Source organism: Tursiops truncatus, chromosome 4 (genome assembly GCF_011762595.2).
Source record: "Tursiops truncatus isolate mTurTru1 chromosome 4, mTurTru1.mat.Y, whole genome shotgun sequence".
Lineage (NCBI taxonomy): Eukaryota > Metazoa > Chordata > Mammalia > Artiodactyla > Delphinidae > Tursiops > Tursiops truncatus.
Genome location: NC_047037.1, coordinates 82,686,549 through 82,706,428, shown reverse-complemented (window position 1 = coordinate 82,706,428; position 19,880 = coordinate 82,686,549). Strand labels below are relative to the sequence as shown.

The following is a 19,880-nucleotide window of genomic DNA, read 5'->3' as shown; positions in this document are numbered from 1 at the left end:
TTCTCAACCACTGCGCCACCAGGGAAGCCCCTAAACAGAACTTTTGAAATAAGATTTCCGTAGACAGAAGAGAATTAAGTTTTGACAATACTGTAGGTGGGGGCATACATGTTGAGCATGGACCAAGAGCTGGTTTAAGTGAGTTGACATTAGAGGGACTCTAGGAAGCAAAAGGAAACTGTAACCCCTCCCCAGAAACTCCTTGGGGGATGGTATTGGAAAGGGAAATGAGTTTGGGTTTCAAGGCAGGATTTATTTACCTCCTAATTTTTCATACGACTGACCCTGTCAGTAATCTGCATTTCCTAGAAAAGTGGTAAGCAAAAAAGATTTTTTGTTTTCAAAATTACAGCTGCAAAGTGACATGGCACCCACATGTATCATCCATTTCTTCTAGTTTGGGAAGGGAGAGGCGTGCTGGTGACTTATGGAAAAATTTCAAAGTGAGAAAAAAAGATTAAATACAGGAATTGCTACAAAATTTAAAAGAACCCTAGTGGAGAAGATCCTATGATCCAGTAGCCAATTATTATAATTTAGTGCACATTCTCTTACTTCTTAATTTCTATAACTATTTTTCAAATCAGTCTCCTAGGGATGTGGGAGTATAACACCAATTTTATAGTTTGGCTCAAAGCTAACTGAATTTGCCTTAGAGACATATTTATGAATGCTTACCCAGAAACTGAAGAGTATCTGTAAGAATTTATGTTAAAGAATATGGGGAAGCATGGAGTCTCAGCCACTGGATTGCAGGTGGCCCAGGTTCGATCCCTGGTCAGGGAACTAGATCCCACATGCCACAACTAAGAGTTCACATGCCGCAACTAAGAGTTCACATGCCACAAATAAAGACCCCGCATGCCACAACTAAATATCCCACATACTGCAACTAAAGATTGGGCATGCCGCAACTAAAAGATCCTGCATGCTACAAGGAAGATCTCGTGTGTACAACTAAGACCTGGCACAGCCAAATAAATAAATATAAATAAATAAATAAATAAATATTTTAAAAAGAATATGGGGAAATCTACTATATCACAGACATTGTGCTAGGTATTTAAAAAAAGAAAGAATTTTAATTTTGAAGTAATTGTAGAATCATATGCAGTTGTAAGAAAACATGAAGAAAGAGACTACGTTTCTTTTATCCAGTTTCTTTCCCCCAATGGTAACAACATCTTGCAAAACTATAGTATAATATGAAAAGCTTGTTTACTCTAGAAATCCAATTCTATCCCATTGGAAATAATGAAATTTGGGGGTGGGGGAGAACTTAAAATAATGCTGAACTTCACCTGGAAAAATAAATCAATGGTTAAAATTGAATTTGTTTTAGATGCACATTTTAGCTACTCACCCAAAAGCAAAATATATATGTGGAAAATAATGTAAAAAATAAACATTGCTAATAAACATGAGTGAATAGCCAGGGAGATCCTAAAGAAAGAAGATAACTTAAAAAGAGTTAGGGCTTCCCTGGTGGTGCAGTGGTTAAGAATCCGCCTGCCAATGCAGGGGACACGGGTTCGAGCCCTGGCCCGGGAAGATCCCACATGCCGCGGAGCAACTAAGCCTGTGCACCACAACTACTGAGCCTGTGCTCTAGAGCCCGCGAGCCACAACTACTGAAGCCACGCACCTAGAACCTGTGCTCCACAGCAAGAGAAGCCCACACACAGCAGTGAAGACCCAACACAGCCAAAAATAAAATAAATAAATAAATTTATGAAAAAAATAATAAAGAGTTGATAAGAAATGATTACCATATTTTTAAAAAAAAGTTAAAAATTATAGGGTTTAGTTCCTACAAGCAGTTTGGTATCAGTGAAGGATACAAAAATTGATCAGTAAAATAGAATATAAAATTCAGAAACAGAGCCAAATAGATATGTAGTTTTAGTTTATTATAAAAGAAAAATCTAGAATTAGTGTGGAAGAGATGGGATATTCAGAAATGATGAGGATAATTTGGTGAAGAAAAAAAAGCTGAAATTCTACCTGACTATATCAAAATTGTAGATGAAATCCAAATTTTAAAGGAAAAAAATCTAAAAATATTATAATTAGATAAAGACTTATTTTGAAAATATTACTGGAGCTGAGAAGAACTTTATAACCATGACACAAAACTCAGAAGCTATATTGGAAAAATGATAAATTTGACTACACACAAATTAAGACTACTGAATGAGGAAAATGCCATTAAAATTTTAAAAATCAAACCACAAACAGGAACAAGTATTTGCAATGTTTATGGAAAAGAGTTTATTTCTTTTACAAAACACTCCAGCAAATCAATAAGAAAAACACCAACAACCTGGTATTAAAAAGGCAAAGAGGGCTTCCCTGGTGGCGCAGTGGTTGAGAGTCCACCTGCCGATGCAGGGGACACGGGTTCGTGCCCCGGTCTGGGAAGATCCCACATGCCGCAGAGCGGCTGGGCCCGTGAGCCATGGCTTCTGAGCCTGCGCGTCCGGAGCCTGCGCTCCGCAACGGGAGAGGCCACAACAGTGAGAGGCCTGCGTAACGCAAAGAAGAAAAAAAAAATAAAGGCAAAGAGCACAAAGAGGAAGTTCAGAGATAAATACAAATGGTGAGTAAGATATAAAATAATTCTGAACATACTCATAATCATGACGTTGCAAAATAAAGCATTAGTGAAGTGCTGTTTTTCTTCTGTCAGATTAAAATTAGATCGTGAACAGTATTAGAGGGTGGAGAAAAATAGGCACCCATGCATGTATGTTTATAGATGCTAATTGCTACATTGTTTTTAATAGCAAAACAAAGCAAAGCAAAGTAAAAACAGATGTAGCTTAAACTTGCCTTATTAGACAAGTGTCAGTTGAGTAGAAATGGGTAGGCCTTTGTACCATAATTTGGCTCAGTCATTGATGGAACCACTGTTGGCTCAAATGCTGAGGCTGACCTTAAATGCTGGAGGCTGTCAGCTCATCGTGTCCCTTGGAACTGGGCAAGTAGTTCGTTCTTGAAGGGGGATCTCAGTGGTTCAGAAGAGTAAGCTAATATGTTGCCATTTGTATATAAAGGTTATTCATATACAGGCATTTATATATACAAAGATAGGAATTTTTGAAAATACACAAGAAAATGGTTAATAATATTGCCCTGAGGAGTAGGGCTGGGATTTTTATATCCTACTATGCTCTAAAAATGTTTTAGTAGGTGCATGTATTACTTTTATACTAGTATAAAAAGTTCTTGATGAATTTAGAAATAATTTCGAAGTTTCACTGAGACCCTCCTTAGTTAAAGGCCATGTCCAATATGCTCAGGATTTCTTAGACCTTCATGTGCTCATAGGCTTTCCCAGATTCTCCTGCCTAAGGTATTTCCCCTGCCCTATCTCAATTGTTTTCTATACAACTTCCTGTTTTATTTTTCATTAGGGTTTGTGGACCCCATTCCAATATGGGGTTTGGGTTTTCCCCACCACCAACAAGCAATGCTTCAGACACCACTTTGATGTCCTGTAATTCAATTCAATTCTGACACTACCTGGAGATAGCTTCAGACTCCACAGGTTAAGGGTTCAGTCCTACAAGACTTCTTGTGCTTAACCCCCTAAATCTGCCCCTCACCCCATTACAGTTGCCAGTTGCAAGACCAGGTTGTAACCTCTGCTTCTGAGCAGCTGGCTGCAGATTGGAGGTTCCCATGACCTCCTTCTGGGTTTCCACTGATTTGCCAGAGTGGCTTACAAAACTCAGAGAAACATTTTACTTACCAGATCATGGGTTTATTATAACAGGTTATAACTCAGGAACAGCCAGACGGAAGAGATGCATAAGTCAAGGTGCGGGGAAAGGGCATGGAGCTTCCATGCCTCCTCGGAGCACACCATTCTCCCCAAATCTCCATCTGTTTATCAACCCAGAAGCTCTTCAAACTCATCCTTTGTTGCTTTCATGGAGGCTTCATGATGTAGGCATGGTTGATTAAATCCTTGGCCATTGGTGAATGAACTCAAACTCCAATCTCTCTCCCCCACTGGAGGTCAGGGAGTAGGACTGAAAGATCCAACCCTCTAATCACAAGGTTGGCCTCACTGGCACCAGCCCCCATCCTTAGGTGCTTTTACAAAGTGATCTCATTAACATAACAAAAGACAACTTTATCACTTTTAACACTTAAAAGATCTGAACTGTGGAGGAAGAACAAATATATGTGAGGAATATATTTTGGTCATCTGAATAACCAGTTATATATTTTTCTTACAAATCACAATATCATAATTTTATTCATAGCAATTCTCATTATCTGAAATTCTTATTTGTTTGTTTACATGTTCATTTCCTGCCTCCACCAATACGTAATCAACTCCAAGAGGACAGGACTTACTACCCGACTTGTATACTGCCTCAGCTTCTAATAGAGTGCCTGGTACATAAGTAAGCACTCAATAAATATTTGTTGAATGATTGAATGAATTTCAAGCAATATTAAAGAGCTGGCGTGGGAGACCTTCAAGGTGGTGGAGGAGTAAGACGTGGAGATCACCTTCTTCCCCACAAATACATCAGAAATACATTTACATATGGAACAACTCCTACAGAACACCTACTGAACACTGGCAGCGACCTCAGAATTCCCAAAAGGCAAGAAACTCCCCAAGTACCTGGGTAGGGCAAAAGAAAAAAGAAAAAACAGAGACAAAAGAATAGGGATGAGACCTGCACCTCGGGGAGGGAGCTGTGAAGGAGGAAAGGTTTCCACACACTAGAAAGCCCCTTCACTGGTGGAGATGGATGGTGGGCGGGGGGGAAGCTTCAGAGCCACGGAGGAGAATGCAGCAGTAGGGGTGCAGAGGGCAAAGCAGAGAAATTCCCACACAGAGGATCAATGCTTACCAGCACTCACCAGCTGGAGAGGCTTGTCTGCTCACCCGTAGGGGAGGGTGGGGGCTGGGAGCTGAGGCTCGGGCTTTGGAGGTCAGATTGCAGGGAGAGTACTGGGGTTGGCTGCGTGAACACAGCCTGAAGGGGGCTAGTGCACGACAGCTAGCTGGTCGGGAGTCCAGGAAAATGTCTGGAACTGCCTAAGAGGCAAGAGACCATTGTTTTGGTGTGTGTGAGGAGAGGGGATTCAGAGAATGCCTAAGCAAGCTCCAGAGATGGTCACGAGCCACAGCTATCAGTGCGGACACCAGAGACGGGCATGAAATGCTAAGGCTGCTGCAGCCACCAAGAAGCTTATGTACAAGCACAGGCCACTATCCATACCTCCCCTCCCAGGAGCCTTTGTAGCCCGCCACAGCCAGTGTCCCATGATCCAGGGACAATTTCCCTGGGAGAACACACGGTGCACCTCAGGCTGTTGCAACATCATGCCAGCTTCTGCCGCTGTAGGTTAGCCACGCATCCCGTACCCCTCCCTCCCCCCAGCCTGAGTGAGCCAGAGCCCCCGAATCAGCTGCTATTTTAACCCCATCCTGTCTGAACGAAGAACAGACACCCTCAGGCAACCTACATGCAGAGGTGGAAATCCAAAGCTGAACCCCAGGAGCTGTGCAAACAAAGAAGAGAAAGGGAAATCTCTCCCAGCAGCCTCAGGAGCAGTGGATTAAATATCCACAATCAACTTGATGTATCCTGCATTTGTGGAATAACTGAACAGACAACAAATCATCCCAAAATTGAGGCAGTGGAATTTGGGAGCAACTCTAGATTTGGGTTTGCTTTCTGCATCTAATTTGGTTCTGGTTTTATGTTTATCTTAGTTTAGTATTTAGAGTTTACTATCATTGGTAGATCTGTCTATTGATTTGGTTACTCTCTTCCTCCTTTTTTTTTTTTTTAATATAGATATGTATATTTTTTCTTTTTCTGTTTTTTTTGGGTGTGTATGTGTATGCTTCTTTGTGTGATTTTGTCTGTATGGCTTTGTTTTTACCATTTGTCGTAGGTTCTATCTATCCTTTTTTTTTAGCATAGTTTTTACGGCTTGTTATCATTGGTGGATTTTCTTTTTGATATGGCTGCTCTCTTCTTTTCTTTATTACTTTTTAATATTTTTTATTCTTAATTTTAATAACTTTCTTTTCTTTCTTTCTTATGTTCCTTCTTTGCTTCTCTTTCTTTCTTTCTTTCTCTTTCTCCCCCTTCCTTCCTTCCTTCCTCCTTCCTTCCTTCCTTCCTTCCTTCCTTCCTTCCTTCCTTCCTTTCTTTCTTTCTTTCTTTCTTTCTTTCTTTCTTTCTTTCTTTCTTTCTTTCTTTCTTTCTTTCTTTCTCCCTTTTCTTCTGAGCCATGTGGCTCACAGTGTCTCCGTGCTCTGGCCTGATGTCAGGCCTGTGCCTCTGAGGTGAGAGAGCCAAGTCCAGGACATTGGTCCACCAGACACCTCCCAGCTCCACGTAATATCAAACAGCAAAAGCTCTCCCAGAGCTCTCCAACTCTAAGCTGAAATCCAACTCCAGCCCAATGACCAGCAAGCTACAGTGCTGGAAACCATATGCCAAACAACTAGCAAGACAGGAACACAACCTCACCCATTAGCAGAAAGGCTTCCTAAAATCATAAAAAGGTCACAGATACCCCAAAACACACCACTGGACTTGGTCCTGCCCACCAGAAAGACAAGATCCAGCCTCATCCACTAGAACACAGGTACCAGTCCTCTTCACCAGGAAGCCTACACAACCCACTGAACCAACCTTATGCCTGGGGGCAGACACAAAAAACAATGGGAACTATAAATATGCAGCCTGCGAAAAGGAGACCCCAAACACAGTAAGTTAAGCAAAATGAGAAGACAGAGAAATACACAGCAGATGAAGGAGCAACATAAAAAACCCCAGACCAAACAAATGAAGAGGAAATAGGCAGTCTACCTGAAAAAGAATTCAGAGTAATGGTAGTAAAGATGATCCAAAATCTTGGAAATAGAATGGAGAAAATACAAGAAAGGTTTAACAAGGACCTAGAAGAAATAAAGAGCAAACAAACAATGATGAACAACACAATAAATGAAACTACAAGTTCTCTAGAAGGAATCAATAGTGGAATAACTGAGGCAGAAAAATGGATAAGTGACCTGGAAGGTAAAATAGTGGAAATAACTACCACAGAGCAGAATAAAGAAAAAAGAATGAAAAGAATTGAAGACAGTCTCAGAGACCTCTAGGACAACATTAAATGCACCAACATTCGAATTATAGGGGTCGCAGAAGCAGAAGAGAAAAAGAAAGGGACTGAGAAATTATTTGAAGAGATTATAGTTGAAAACTTCCCTTTTATGGGAAAGGAAATAATCAGTCAAGTCCAGGAATCACAGAGAGTCCCATACAGGATAAATACAAGGAGAAACATGCCAAGACACATATTAATCAAACTATCAAAAATTAAATACACAGAAAAAATATTAACAGCAGCAAGGGAAAAACAACAGATAACATACAAGGGAATCTGCATAAGGTTAACAGCTGATCTTTCAGCAGAAACTCTGCAAACCAGAAGGGAGTGGGCATATTTAAAGTTATGAAAGGGTAAAACTACAACTAAGATTACTCTACCCAGCAAGGATCTCATTCAGATTTGATGAAGAAATCGAAAGCTTTACAGACAAGCAAAAGCTGAGAGAGTTCAGCACCACTAAACCAGCTCTACAACAAATGCTAAAAGAACTTCTCTCAGTGGGAAACACAAGAGAAGAAAAGCACTACAAAAACAAACCCAAAACAATTAAGAAAATGGTAATAGGAACATATATATCAATAATTACCTTAAATATGAATGGATTAAATGCTCCAACCAAAAGACACAGACTGGTTAAATGGATACAAAAACAAGACCCATATATATTCTGTCTACAAGAGACCCACTTCAGACCTAGGGACACATACAGACTGAAAGTGAGGGGATGAAAAAAGATATTCCACACAAATGGAAATCAAAAGAAAGCTGGAGTAGCAATACTCATATCAGATAAAATAGACTTTAAAATAAAGAATGATACAAGAGACAAAGAAGGACACTACATAATGATCAAGGGATCAATCCAAGAAGAAGATATAACATTTATAAATATATATGTACTCAACATAGGAGCACCTAAATACATAAGGCAACTGCTAACAGCTATAAAAGAGGAAATCGACAGTAACACCGAAATAGTGGGAGACTTTAACACCTCACTTACAACAATGGACAGATCATCCAAACAGAAAATTAATAAGGAAACACAAGCTTTATATGACAGAGTCGACCAGATAGATTTAATTGATATTTATAGGACATTCCATCCAAAAGCAACAGATTACACTTTCTTCTCAAGTGCACAAGGAACATTCTCCAGGATAGATCACATCTTAGGTCACAAATCAAGCCTCAGTAAATTTAAGAAAATTGAAATCATATCAAGCATCTTTTCTGACCGCAATGCTATGAGAGTAGAAATGAATTATAGGAAAAAAACGTAAAACACAAACACATGGAGGCTAAACAATACATTGCTAAATAACCAAGAGATCAGTGAAGAAATTAAAGAGGAAATTTAAAAAATACCTAGAGGCAAATGACTATGAAAACACGACAATCCAAAACCAATGGGATGCAGCAAAACAGCTTTAAGAGGGAAGATTATACCAATACAAGCCTACTACAAGAAGGAAGAAACATCTCAAATAAACAATCTAAACTTACACCTAAAGGAAATAGAGAAAGAAGAACAAACAAAACCCAAAGTTAGCAGAAGGAAAGAAATCATAAAGATCAGAGCAGAAATACATGAAATAGAAACAAAGAAAACAATAGCAAAGGTCAATAAAACTAAAAGCTGGTTCTTTGAGAAGATAAACAAAATTGATAAACCATTAGCCAGACTCATCAAGAAAAAGAGGGAGAGGACTCAAATCAATAAAATTCAAAATGAAAAAGGAGAAGTTACAACAGACTCTGCAGAAATACAAAGCATCCTAAGAGACTACTATAAGCAACTCTATGCCAATAAAATGGACAACCTGGAAGAAATGGACAGATTCCTAGAAAGGTATAACCTTCCAAGACTGAACCAGGAAGAAACAGAAAATATGAACAGACCAATCACAAGGAATGAAACTGAAAGTGTGATTAAAAATCTTCCAACAAGCAAAAGCCCAGGACCAGATGGCTTCACAGAATAATTCTGTCAAACTCTTAGAGAAGAGCTAACTCCTATCCTTCTCAAACTCTTCCAAAATATAGCAGAGGGAGGAACACTCCCAAACTCATTCTATGAGGCCACCATCACCCTGACACCAGAACCAGACAAAGATGTCACAGAGAAAGAAAACTACAGGCCAATATCCCTGATGAATTTAGATGCAAAAATCCTCAACAAAATACTAGCAAACATAATTGAACAGCACATTAAAAGGGTCATACACCATGATCAAGTGGGGTTTATCCCAGTAATGCAAGGATTCTTCAATATACGCAAATCAATCAATGTGATACACCACATTAAAAAATTGAAGGAGAAAACCATATGATCATCTCAATAGATGCAGAAAAGGCTTTCAACAAAATTCAACACCCATTTATGATAAAAACCCTCCAGAAAGTGGGCATAGAGGGAACTTACATCAACATAATAAAGGCCATATATGACAAACCCACAGCCAACATTGTTCTCAATGGTGAAAAACTGAAACTATTTCTTCTATGATCAGGCACAAGACAATGTTGTCCACTCTCACACTATTATTCAACATAGTTATGGAAGTTGTAGCCACAGCAATGAGAGAAGAAAAAGAAATAAAAGGAATCCAAATTGGAAAAGAGGAAGTAAAGCTGTCACTGTTTGCAGATGACATGATACTATACTTAGAAAATCCTAGAGACTCTACCAGAAAGCTACTAGAGCTAATCAGTGAATTAGGTAAAGTAGCAGGATACAAAATGAATGCACAGTAGTCTCTTGCATTTCTATACACTAATGATGAAAAACCTGAAAGAGAAATTAAGGAAGCACTCCTATTTACCATTGCAACAAGAAGAATAAAATACCTAGGAATAAACCTAAATAAGGAGACAAAATACCTGTATACAGAAAACTATAAGCCAATGATGAAAGAAATTAAAGATGATACAAACAGATGGAGAGATTTACCATGTTCTTGGATTGGAAGAATCAACATTGTGAAAATGACTCAACTACCCAAAGCAATCTACAGATTCTGTACAATCCCTATCAAACTTCCAATGGCATTTTTCACAGAACTAGAACAAAAAGTTTCGCAATTTGTATGGAAACACAAAAGACCCCGAATAGCCAAAGCAATCTTTAGAAAGAAAAATGGAGCTGGAGGGATCAGGCTCCCTGACTTCAGACTATACTACAAAGCTACAGTAATCGAGATAGTATGGTACTGGCACAAAAACGGTAATACAGATCAATGGAACAGGATAGAAAGCCCAGAGATAAGCCCACACCCATATAATCACCTGATTTTTGATAAAGGAGGCAAGAATATACAATGGAGAAAAGACAGCCTCTTCAATAAGTGATGCTGGGAAAACTGGACAGCTACATGTAGAAGAATGAAATTAGAACACTCCCTAACACCATACACAAAAATAAACTCAAACTGGATTAAAGACCTAAATGTAAGGCCAGAGACTATAAAACTCTTAGAGGAAAACATAGGCAGAACACTCTATGGCATAAGTCACAGCAAGATCCTTTTTGACCCACCTCCTAGAGAAAGGGAAATAAAAACAAAAATAAACAAATGGGACCTAATGAAACTTAAAAGCTTTTGCACAGCAAAGGAAGTCATAAAGAAGACCAAAAGACAACCCTCAGAATGGGAGAAAATATTTGCAAATGAAGCAAGAGACAAAGGATTAATCTCCAAAATTTACAAATAGCTCATGCAGCTCAGTATCAAAAAAACAAACATCCCCTTCCAAAAAAGAGCAGGAGACCTAAATAGACATTTCTCCAACGAAGATAGACAGATTGCCAAAAAACACCTGAAAGGATGCTCAACATCACTAATCATTAGAGTAATGGAAATCAAAACTACAATGAGGTATCACCTCACACCAGTCAGAATGGCCATCATCAAAAAATCTATAAACAATAAATTTTGGAGAGGGTGTGGAGAAAAGGGAACCCTCTTGCACTGTTGGTGGGAATGTAAATTGATATGGTCACTATGGAGAACAGTATGGAGGTTCCTTAGAAAAGTAAAAATAGAACTACCATACAACCCAACAATGCCCTGTATATGCCACTACTGGGCATATACTCTGAGAAAAACATGATTCAAAAAGAGTCATGTACCACAATATTCATTGCAGCTCTATTTACAATAGCCAGGACATAGAAACAACCTAAGTGTCCATCAACAGATGAATGGATAAAGAAGATGTGGCACATATATACAATGGAATATTACTCAGCCTTATGAAGAAACAAAATTGAGTTATTTGTAGTGAGGTGGATGGACGTAGAGTCTGTCATACAGAATGAAGTAAGTCAGAAAGAGAAAAACAAATACTGTATGCTAACACATACATATGAAATCTAAAAAAAAAAAAATGGTTCTGAAGAGACTAGGGGCAGGACAAGAATAAAGATGCAGACATAGAGAATGGACTTGAGGACATGGGGAGGTGGAAGAGTAAGCTGGGACAAAGTGAGAGAGTAATATGTACGTATATACACTACCAAATGTAAAATAGATAGCTAGCGGGAAGGAGCCACATAGCACAGGGAGATTAGCTCAGTGCTTTGTGACCACGTAGAGGGGTGGGATAGGGAGGGTGGGAGGGAGACGCAAGAGGGAGGAGATATGGGGATATATGTATGTGTATAGCTGATTCACTTTGTTATAAAGCAGAAACTAAGACACCATTGTAAAGCAATTATACTCCAATAAAGATGTTAAAAAAAAAAAAAAAAAAAAGAGCTGCGGCTACATATTGTCTCATTTCACCGAGAAGATAAACTGGGTTTCTCCAACTTGGAAATTTGACTTCATTCTGTATCTTCAGTTAATACAGTATACAGTTATTACCTACTGTATAGCAGAGCCATGAACTGTGAGGCATAACAAAATAATGTCTGTCTTGCCATCACAAATCTTAAAATTGCTAGGTCATTTCTATTCAGCCAACTGTCAGCAGAGATGTTCCTGAAACAGAAAAGACCAGGCAGAGGTGAGGATGAGAGAAGTGGTTCTTGTCTCATTAGTTGGTGGGGTGCAGAGGAGTTTCTGTTCCCCAGTACTGGAAGACAGGGTCCTGGAAACCACCATCACCTCAAATCTCCTGGGATTTACCCCACGTGGAAACAATTCTGATATGCTATCCCTCTTCTCTGCCAGTGTTTCTCACACATATGGTTTCTATGGTTCCCCTGAATCTCTGATGCCTGGGAGGGACCCCTGCCATGTATGCCAGCTGGCTTGTGGGCCCTGTGTTCTCACCTCATTTCTGCCAATGCTGTTTCAGGGAGCTGGGCCTGGTTTCCATTTTATCCAGCCTTATCTCTGAGAGCGTTTTTCTGAACATAGCCATCCTCAGAACGAGAAAAGAAATATAATCAGGATACAAGTGTTTCAATACTCATTGGATTCTCTGTCTGGAAATTTGCTCTATTAGAAACTCATTTCTTTGAGTTAATATATTAGCCTCTTTTGGAATTCAGATGCCTTTGGGAATAAAAAGGGGCACATTAAAATATTAAGACAATAAAGAGTTAGCAAGCAAAACTATAGTGTGAAAATGTAAATCAGGTATTTGGATTATAGGCTATCAGAAGTGAAAGAGCTATATATATATACATATATATATATACATATATGTGTGTACTTAAAAAATTTTTTGTCCTTCCTTCTTGTTTTTACAGAATGAGGACACTGAATCCTGGGAAAGCACCGCAGTTTGGCTAAGGTCACAACAGAGTTTCTTGAATCCCTGCTTCTTTAGAATTTGAGGGGTAGAAGTTGTCAACTGTTAAGTGGAGATCCTTAGACCTGCAGTTAACAGGCTGCGACACTGAGCACCTGGGTTAGTATCGTAAAGAAACATGTTTCTGGAAGCCCTTTTCAGTTATGCAGCAGTTAAGGACTTGGGTTCTGGTTAGAGCAACATAGATTTAGCTCTTGCTTTGCTATGAGAATTGGACAAGTAACACCATCTTTAAGTTGCAGTGTATTCACCTGTAAGAGACAGATGGTGATAGTATCTGCTTCATAAATGTGGTATAAAAAGTAATGAGCTAAAGTAGGAAAAGCATGGAGCAAAGTCCTTGGCTTATAGTAGGTAACTGATAAACACTGACTGTTAAAATTGAGTGATTAAAGACAAGGTTTACCTACTTCACAGTGTTGTGAAGGGCTCCCCCAGTATCTGGAAGGTTGCTCCAGCCATCTAGCCTTTCATTCACACTGCTTCTCTGCATCTCAGTTTTCACAGCTTCAAAATGGAATAGATGATTCATTTCCCTTACCTTCCTCCCAAGAGTATCCCGTTTTTTAATAAAACATTTAACTTTAGATGGGCATATTCAAATCCATACTGGAGAATATGGAAGGGCTAGGGAAGGTGGGAGAAGCAATGGAAATGGTAGAGTTTTGAGATACTTAAAGTTAGCACCCACCTGTTTCCCCTGGTTTCCACTGGCTAAAATGTTACACGGATTGAAACCTGAACATTTGGAATGCCACTGTGTTCCCTGGAAACTCTACCCTGAGGTTTAGAGGTTAGAGGAAGATTCTGTGTGGTTCTAGTGTGCTCCATCCAACTCTCTGATTCATCTCAAAGATCCAAGAAGAATACAGAGTTTATGTACCTGGCTTACCCCAGCAAAGGAGATGGGCTCAGACCTTACTCCAAAAGAAACCAAATTCTTATTTAAAAAGAAAAATTTCATGCCCTTAGAGGAAAAGCAGACTTAGGTCTTAGATACTTGAGTGAAAAGACTTTGTCATGACAATAAGTCATGTTTGTGGCTTTCCCAGTCACTTATTCCTCTCATAATAGCCTAAGTTTCTCTGAAGGTCCATGGAATCACCCAGGAGTTTGAAAATGCATATTCCTCAGCTATACCCTACAGACAGTTTGATTAGGTAGATCTGGAGTGGAGCTTTGGAATAAGAATTTTAATGAGCACCCTTGCCTGCTTCTGACTTGAGGGACCATTTGAACCACACTTAGAAATATATTAAGTGAAATACATGCACATTAAATCCCTGTGTCAGTTAAACACAACCCATATCGCTTTCATGTTCTTAACTCCTTTTTACAAGAACCACTCATTTTACCTGGAGCTGAGATATGATTTCATTGCCTGAGAAGTTGAATAAAACAGAACAAAGGAATTTAGAAAGAAGCTTCTAATTTCAAAATACACTGAAAAGGAAAAGAACAAGGTAAAAATAGTCTGCTACCATTTTTGTAACAAAGAAAAGGAAATCAGAATACACAAACATATAAACAAATAAATATCTTCAAAGGGAAACACAAGATTGTTAAAACAGAAACTAAAGAAATTGGTTGACTATTGGGGAAGGGTGAAAATAAAGCAATAATACAGGGAATAATATTTTTCTAAGTTTACCTTTCAATCTAGTTTTGACTTTTAAACCACATTAATGTTTTGCATATTCAGAAAACGTTGTTAATTTATCAAGCATATAGTAAAATCTAGAAATTGAATACGTATAGAAACACATGAATTGAACTGTATGTCAAATTGATAATATGAACACAAAGAAGCAAAGCCAGAATTAATTCAAGTAAATTTTGAACACTGTACTCTGATTGCATCCCACCTTCAGTAGGATATTTTCTAAAGACGAAAAGAAACTATTGGTGGTGGAATCGTTTGAAACTATTTTGTGTGTATTGCAGAATTGAGCAAATGAGCAAATATATTGGTGTTTGGGGCGGGGCATAGAGTTCTAATGGTAGGAGAGTGGTAAAAAAATATGGAAAGGGGGAAGGAGAACTCTGTTGTATTGGATTAGAATTGGAAATACAAACTCATGACTTTATCAAAATATATATTTTCTTGCTGGGTACAAAGAAAGTGCTTAGAACAATTATACTTAAGTAACAGTTAATGTATTTATCACCCTGATCTTGGTTTCTAACTACCACTTTCCATTCAAAGGAACCAGGACTACCTGGAAAACTGACTGACCCTAAGTCTGGGGCAATGAAGTACAAGGTGAGCCAGGAGTATTGAATTGAATCAAAAAGTAAAGAAGTGGGCTTCGCTGGTGGCGCAGTGGTTGAGAGTCTGCCTGCCGAAGCAGGGGACACGGGTTCGTGCCCCGGTCCGGGAAGATCCCACATGCTGCGGAGCAGCTGGGCCCGTGAGCCATGGCTGCTGAGCCTGCGCGTCTGGAGCCTGTGCTCCGCAACGGGAGAGGCCACAACAGTGAGAGGCCTGCGTACCACAAAAAAAAAAAAAGTAAAGAAGTGCTCAAACACTGATAGGAAAATGTCAAAAATAAATAAATAAATAAAAACATGGATGCCAGATTAAAGGGGCTTCCATTGACCAAATTTGAGACAACTAGAATATCAATTTAAGTAATGGCAGGGATGGATTATAATAAACCTCTGCGAGGCCATAGTGGTACCAAAAACAATGGGAATGGATGGAAAAAAAAGAAATATTTATTTCTACAAAAGAATAGTAACTCGGGCTTCCCTGGTGGCGCAGTGGTTGAGAGGACACAACAGTGAGAGGCCCGCGTAACGCAAAAAGAAAAAAAAAAAAAAAGAATAGTAACTCATAAATGTAGAAAGAATGTTAAATGATGGTTTTCTAAGGCTGTCAATGACCACTGTAATAAGTGATTCAAGCAAAAATCATCAAAGCATGCTAAAACTGTTGTATAAAGTGTTGATCTAATAATCACCCAGTTTCAGAACTATTTACTAATTACAGAGGGAACATGCTACATTTACAATGGAGAAATGTGATAGCATCACCTTAACCAAATGATGAAACTTACAATCACCAAGTTTGACAAACTGGCAACATATGCCTCCTGATGTGATGTACTACAAAGAATACATTCTGCCAAAAATGTTTAACCTTATTCTAATCATGAGGAAGCAATCAGAAAAATCTAAATTGAGAAACAGTCTGCAAAACAACTGGTCTAGACACTTCAATATGTCAGTGTCTTAAAAGTTAAAAAGAAAGGCTAGGCATTGTTCTAGAATACAAACTATTAAACAGATATGATGACTAAACAATGCATAATTCTTGATTGAATCTTGGATTTTTTATAAAGCTATAAAAGACATTTTTGGAACAGTTTGGGAAATTTGAACATAGATTGTATATTGTATAATATTACTTATCAAGGCTAAAATTTCCTGAAAATTCCATTGTAAATATGTAAGAGAATGACCTTGTTCTCAGAAATACATACTGCAGCCTTTTGATGTCTACCACTTAAGAGTTCACCAAAAATGGAAAAGAAAAATGAAAGACAAAGCAAATGTGGCAAAATATTAACAATTGGTGAATCTTGTAAAATATCAGGTGCTCATTTTATTACTAGTGCAACTTGTCAGTAGGTTCGAAAATTTTCAAAATAAAAAGTTAGAGGGTATGGAGTGGGCAAATAAAGAAGGCAGTATTGGTTGCAACCAGTATTAGTTGTCAGAACGGTGTGGTGTATATACTTCTGCTTATCACTGACTGGGCGGGGTATGCGCCTGCTAATAGCCTCACTCATTAATTCATTCCCCTCTGCAGTCTGGCTTTCTCCCTTCCCCCTCCCCTCACCAGGATGTGCTTAGGTACAACAGTGAGGGGAGGAGGAGGAACATGGAGAGCATTCTCTGTATTAACATCTCAGAGGGATATTCCCACTTCAAGCACCTCTCCCAAGGGCTAATGGCCTACAGAGCCTTATTACCATCCTGGGATAAGTTCAATTTTTTCTTTTTAATGATGGCAATTTGTTACACCAGTTTGCCACTTGCCTGCTGCTTCCTTGTTAATCCAATAATCTATATGAGCAAAGCAATTTGACATACCTCCTTCCCATCTGCCGCCCATCATCCAAACTATATCTTAACTATCGGTGATTTATTAGTGGAGTCTGCACTAAGCACATCTCCACTCCATTGTTGCCCTCCTTCTCAGCCTCTTGCTTGGATACACTCTCTGGGTGTGTTAGAAGGCAAACTCAGCATGGAGATTAAAAACAACAACAGAATAATAAATTGAGCCTCAGTTCCAGGAGTTGTTCCTTTCAAATAATTAGCATTTATGCACATCCACACACTAAGCAGATCCATTTCAGAGCCAGTCTTAAGAAATGTGAGAAACTAGGATATTTCTCATCATGTTTTTCACTCTGTCCCCAACCTCGATTTTTTAAAACTGGTTGAAGCCAGTCATTGGAACCTGCAAATAGACAGTGGCCCAACTGCCCTAACTGCCCTAACTGAATGTTGCATTCCTCATTCCCAGCCTCCTTTATGTCCATTCACTTGAATTAAAGGCCTGCGTGAGGCCTGGACCCTGAACTCTTTCCTGCAGAGAACAAAGGGCCAGGTAGCTATTGGCTAGATGTACTGAAGCAGCTCTGAAGAAGGGACTTTGTTCTCGAAGGTATAAGCCTGGTTCTCTGAACATCAGGGCATTACTTGTGATAGCTAAGCTTCATTTTTCTCCATGTACTCCAGCCTACCCAAGAACAAAGGCTCCAGGAAGACACTCCCAGAAGAGGGACAAAACGGAGTTGGGCAGGTTGAAAATGGTGGTGTACAACAATGTCTGCTGTCTGCTGTGGGCTGAACGTGCCATTCACTTTGAATTCTGTGCTATCCTTTGCCTATAGAAGCTTGATGCACATGGCCCAACCTAAAACCTATAGTAAGAGAAGAAACATGGGTATAGGATGGAAATGTCTAGAACCCATTGCTATCACTATCTATTTGCAGTTTCCACATAGTAGGAATCTGGATTGCATAGTGGTTAGCTCACTGGCTGATAAGTGAATTCTGGTTCTGCAAATTCCTATCTCTGCTCAATAGCAAGTTTATTAATCTGTAAAATGGAACTGCTTCATAAAGTGGTGATCAAGAGTAATAATGATTAATCAGTAAATTTTTTTATTCTCCTTTTCTCATCAAATGTCATCTGATTTTTAATTCTGTAATGACTCTCCCTTTTTTTGTAAACAACTTTTTTTTCCCATTAAGTGCCTCAGGAGTCCTAGTTGCATTTGCCTTTCATCCTTTGTTCTGTTTGCATTGGGCTGATTTTACCTGGCTTGTTTGGCTGCTCTCGCGCTTGCATTGTTCTTGATATCTCCATTCCAGACAGCGGCCTTGAACTGTCTGCTGGGTGAATGACACATAGTTTGTGGTGTGAGTGAGCTATCTATATATAGAGGGGGACTTTCCTGAGTTGATGGATTTTAAGAAAAGGAAAATGAAAAAAGACAGTCAATCTGACTCTACAATCTACATTTAACATTCCTATTCTTCCAAAGTCAAGGGTGGCATCTTGTCATCCTTTTAAGCTCACCTGGCAATGTGCTTATAATAAGGCAACGGTTCTGAACAGCTGGCATGTTCCATTTCACAAGTGACCAAAACTTGTAATTTTGCATATAGCCGTTGTTGGTATACATATTTTATCCTCACAAGTAAATGCCAATTGGCCAAAGGGTATAAATCGTCTGATTTCATTTCTTTTCCCCTCATGGAACTTAGCATGGTGCATTGTACTTAGTAAGTGTTCGATGAATGCTTGAGGAACAAGTAACTGTGGTTTCACCTTGCAGAATGATAACATATTTTACTGATTCATTTTCCTTTGAGTTGTTTTCTCTCAAAACTCTGTGTTATGAAACTTTTTCCTCTGTTCGAGTTGCATTGCTTTCTAAAAAAAATCCCCCTCCATCTTTTCTTAATTAACAGGCTTTTCCAGGACTTTTTTTTCTTTCTCTGTGACAGTTTCCCACTATTGTCTGTTTGCAGCTGTTACATGGTTGAGAACTGAGTAGACATGCTAATGATTGCCTGGTGTGTGGGCGGAGCACCTCTGAATTCTCCTAGACTGGCCATGCAGCCTGTTCCTACTTACTCTTTCTAAAATAAGCCTCTAGTTGGCAGCCAGGGGATGGGTTATTTGCAGTTTCTTTCTGTGGAGGAAGTTCTTGCTTGGACTAGCTATCTGTGTTTCTATTTAAGCGCAAATAAACATGTTGCTGCTCCCACACTCCTTAGGTCTACACCACACTCCAAATTGCCTGAGTCAGCCATGCACAAACTCATCCAGATGACTAGAAACCAGCTGTGGTTTCTGTGTTTAATCAGTTAATTTAGCAAATTATCTTGTGGGTTTTTTTTTTCTTTTGTCCATATCCAGTCTCTTCCTATATTGGTATTAGATGTATTCTGAAGAAAATTGAGTCATTATATCACTGAATGGATTTGGTCCTTGTAATTGTCCTTGGAACTCATGTGGCTGAAACTGAACAACTCCATTGAGGAATTCTGAGCACTTCATTGTTTATGTATTCTTTCCTGCAGCTCTGAGGAAATGATACTTTTCCAAGAGGCATTACATAGGTGTCTGAATTTCCTAGCATCTGGGAAGACAATCTGTAGTACTAATCTGAGATTCTCATTCTGAGTCATGTATTTCAGCCAGTAAACTGGAATCAATCTAGTTAATCCCCTTTCAGTATGTTTTGCAGCTGTTAGGATTCCATGACCGTTATGCAAAGACACAGAGAATCTCACTGATCAGAGAGCAAGCTGGAGGGGACAGGTTGGAGGCCTTGGAGAGATGGGAGACTTTGAACAAGGCACAAGGTTGTTGCCAACCACCCTGTTAATGCAGGCAGGGTCTCAATGACCTTTAGGATGCTTTTAGC

At 39.1% G+C, this 19,880-nt stretch overlaps 1 long non-coding RNA gene across 3 annotated transcripts in view; it reads left to right on the top strand.

The window, feature by feature from the left end:
• Positions 1-18,654, top strand: part of LOC109547940 (uncharacterized) — a 201,526-nt gene extending 182,872 nt beyond the window's left edge. For 2 of the 3 annotated variants that reach the window (XR_004526401.2, XR_012331519.1), the window contains 2 exons: positions 12,863-13,023; positions 15,131-18,654. This is a non-coding gene — a long non-coding RNA (uncharacterized lncRNA). Of the gene's footprint in view, positions 1-12,862; positions 13,024-14,264; positions 14,388-15,130 lie in introns of all 3 variants that reach the window. The other variant, XR_012331520.1, reaches the window with a different exon arrangement.
• Positions 18,655-19,880: the final 1,226 nt, after the last annotated feature.